Below are 4,016 nucleotides of genomic sequence, written 5' to 3'. Positions count from 1 at the left end.
TTCAATTTATATTTCTGCTGTTTCTTCTGTTTCTGTCACTTGTGATATTTAGCCATAAATAGAGGGTTTGTTGTTTCATATTTTTGGCTCAAAGAACACTTTATTCTAATGAAGCAAAGTTATTAAATGACATGATATGCCAAACTTAAATATTGGTTAATGTTATTGAAAAATGCTCAGAATTTATTAACTGGCTTTGATGCAAATTGGTTCAATTGTTTGGACAGCATAAATTATTGTTCAGTTGATAGGATCACGGGTTAAAGATCCAAGGGACTGGGGTTCAATCCCTGACATGATTGAATTTTATCCAGAGTGAGAAGAGTTCCCAGGACACTACAATTCCATGCCTAAAAGTAAGGAGGTGTGGTCACATGAAGAGGAATGGCCAAGACATTGCTCAATAAGTACAGCTTCTAAGTGTCCTAAAAATTTCTTTCTGGCGCAAGGTGAAAACAAATACAAATAAATAGATAAACTAGGCCTATTATGTATAGATTTGCTCTTCACAGCCCAAACCCTATTTCTACATGTGGTCTGTGTATTTTTCTACATGTGGTCTGCGTCTTTTCCAATGGTTTTTCAGTGAATGGTAGCTTCACTGAAAATCCGACTTGCCTCTTGTAAATTTGCTTGAGAATGCTTGCTCTGTCTGATTTTATCAGACTTTCCAACCTAAGAATTTTTAAATTTGGGAGTTTTTTTATAAATTTCCTTTGAATATTCGAATTTGGTCCATCCATAAAAAAAACCCACAAAATTTGCAAAAAAACTCCACAAAAACAAGTTCTTGAAAAAAAGTTACCTTAAAAACGTGATTAGGTGGTGAACTTGAAAAATAAAGTAAAACTTTTTCCCATAGATCTTTAGTATATCAAATTTATATTTTTCATCTTGCTACATTCAATGAAGTATTTAAAAGTGCCTATGCAACGAAATTTACCATTCCAATATTTTAAAAGAAATCTATGGAATCCTTCGCCCTTGTTCTTATACAAAAAACAGAATTCCGATAAGTTAAATGGTTCTTTTTTTATTGAGTGTCAAAGCATGCATATTTTGCAGTTGCATTGCGATATTTTATTTCCCGCTGTGACGTCACAGTGATAAGTCAGGGTGAAAGCATTTAGTCAGGCCTGTTAAATCACTAATTGTGCAAATTGTGATACTAGCATGAAACTTTGCAAGAATGGGCAGTTTGATACGCTGAAAAAGATAGGATAAGGACCCCAACTGAGAAGTGCCCCCTTGTTTTATTTTTAGACTGGGGTACTTTGCTCCAGACCTTTATTGACGGTTTTATCGTATCTAAGTCTCACTTTGGTAGAATAGCATGAAACTTTGCAATAAGGAGCAGTTTGATATGCTTAAAAAGATAGGGTATGGAACCCGACTGAAAATTGCCCCCTTGTTTTATTTTTAGACTGGGGTACTTTGCCCTAGACCTTTATTGGCGGTTTTATCGTATCTAAGTCTCACTTTGGTAGAATAGCATGAAACTTTGCAATAAGGAGCAGTTTGATACGCTCAAAAATATAAGGTATGGACCCCGACTGAAAATTGCCCTCTTGTTTTATTTTTAGACTGGGGTACTTTGCCCTAGACATTTATTGAAGGTTTTATCGCATCTCAGTCTCACTTTGGTAGAATAGCATGAAACTTTGCAATAAGGAGCAGTTTGGTACGCTCAAAAATATAAGGTATGGACCCCAACTGAGAAGTGCCCCCTTGTTTTATTTTTAGACTGGGGTACTTTGCTCCAGACCTTTATTGACGGTTTTATCGTATCTAAGTCTCACTTTGGTAGAATAGCATGAAACTTTGCAATAAGGAGCAGTTTGATATGCTTAAAAAGATAGGGTATGGAACCCGACTGAAAATTGCCCCCTTGTTTTATTTTTAGACTGGGGTACTTTGCCCTAGACCTTTATTGGCGGTTTTATCGTATCTAAGTCTCACTTTGGTAGAATAGCATGAAACTTTGCAATAAGGAGCAGTTTGATACGCTCAAAAATATAAGGTATGGACCCCGACTGAAAATTGCCCCCTTGTTTTATTTTTAGACTGGGGTACTTTGCCCTAGACATTTATTGAAGGTTTTATCGCATCTCAGTCTCACTTTGGTAGAATAGCATGAAACTTTGCAATAAGGAGCAGTTTGGTACGCTCAAAAATATAAGGTATGGACCCCGACTGAAAATTGCCCCCTTGTTTTATTTTTAGACTGGGGTACTTTGCCCTAGACATTTATTGAAGGTTTTATCGCATCTCAGTCTCACTTTGGTAGAATAGCATGAAACTTTGCAATAAGGAGCAGTTTGATATGCTTAAAAAGATAGGGTATGGACCCCGACTGAAAATTCTCCCCTTGTTTTATTTTTAGACTGGGGTACTTTGCCCTAGACCTTTATTGACGGTCTTATCGTATCTAAGTCTCTCTTTGGTGGAATAGCATGAAACTTTGCAATAAGGGGCAGTTTGATACGCTCAAAAAGATAAGGTATGGACCCCGACTGAAAATTGTCCCCTTGTTTTATTTTTAGACTGGGGTACTTTTCCCTAGACCTTTATTGACGGTCTTATCGTATCTAAGTCTCACTTTGGTGGAATAGCATGAAACTTTGCAATAAGGGGCAGTTTGATATGCTTAAAAAGATAGGGTATGGACCCCGACTGAAAATTGTCCCCTTGTTTTATTTTTAGACTGGGGTACTTTGCCCTAGACCTTTATTGACGGTCTTATCGTATCTAAATGTCACTTTGGTGGAATAGCATGAAGCTTTGCAATAAGGGGCAGTTTGATACGCTCAAAAAGATGAGGTATGGACCCCGACTGAAAATTGCCCTCTTGTTTCATTTTTAGACTGGGGTACTTTGCCCTAGACCTTTATTGACGGTCTTATCGTATCTAAATGTCACTTTGGTGGAATAGCATGAAGCTTTGCAATAAGGGGCAGTTTGATACGCTCAAAAAGATAGGGTATGGATCCCGACTGAAAATTGCCCTCTTGTTTCATTTTTAGACTGGGGTACTTTGCCCTAGACATTTATTGAAGGTTTTATCGCATCTCAGTCTCACTTTGGTAGAATAGCATGAAACTTTGCAATAAGGAGCAGTTTGATACGCTCAAAAAGATAGGGTATGGACCCCGACTGAAAATTGCCCCCTTGTTTTATTTTTAGACTGGGATACTTTGCCCTAGACCTTTATTGACGGTCTTATCGTATCTAAGTCTCACTTTGGTAGAATAGCACGAAACATTGCAATAAGGGGTAGTTTGATACGCTCAAAAAGATAGGGTATGGATCCCGACTGAAAAGTGCCCCCTTGTTTTATTTTTAGACTTGGGTACTTTGCCCTAGACATTTATTGAAGGTTTTATCGCATCTCAGTCTCACTTTGGTAGAATAGCATGAAACTTTGCAATAAGGAGCAGTTTGATACGCTCAAAAAGATAGGGTATGGACCCCGACTGAAAATTGCCCCCTTGTTTTATTTTTAGACTGGGATACTTTGCCCTAGACCTTTATTGACGGTCTTATCGTATCTAAGTCTCACTTTGGTAGAATAGCACGAAACATTGCAATAAGGGGTAGTTTGATACGCTCAAAAAGATAGGGTATGGATCCCGACTGAAAAGTGCCCCCTTGTTTTATTTTTAGACTTGGGTACTTTGCCCTAGACCTTTATTGACGGTCTTATCGTATCTAAGTCTCACTTTGGTAGAATAGCATGAAACTTTGCAATAAGGGGCAGTTTGATATGCTTAAAAAGATAGGGTATGGATCCCGACTGAAAAGTGCCCCCTTGTTTTATTTTTAGACTTGGGTACTTTGCCCTAGACCTTTATTGACGGTCTTATTGTATCTAAATCTCACTTTGGTAGAATAGCATGAAACATTGCAATAAGGAGCAGTTTGATACGCTCAAAAAGATAGGGTATGGACCCCGACTGAAAATTGCCCTCTTGTTTTATTTTTAGACTGGGGTACTTTGCCCTAGACCTTTATTGACG

Source organism: Rhopilema esculentum, chromosome 16 (genome assembly GCF_057945365.1).
Source record: "Rhopilema esculentum isolate cy_ngs chromosome 16, ASM5794536v1, whole genome shotgun sequence".
In the NCBI taxonomy this organism is placed as follows: Eukaryota; Metazoa; Cnidaria; class Scyphozoa; order Rhizostomeae; family Rhizostomatidae; genus Rhopilema; species Rhopilema esculentum.
This window is presented reverse-complemented; position numbering follows the sequence as displayed.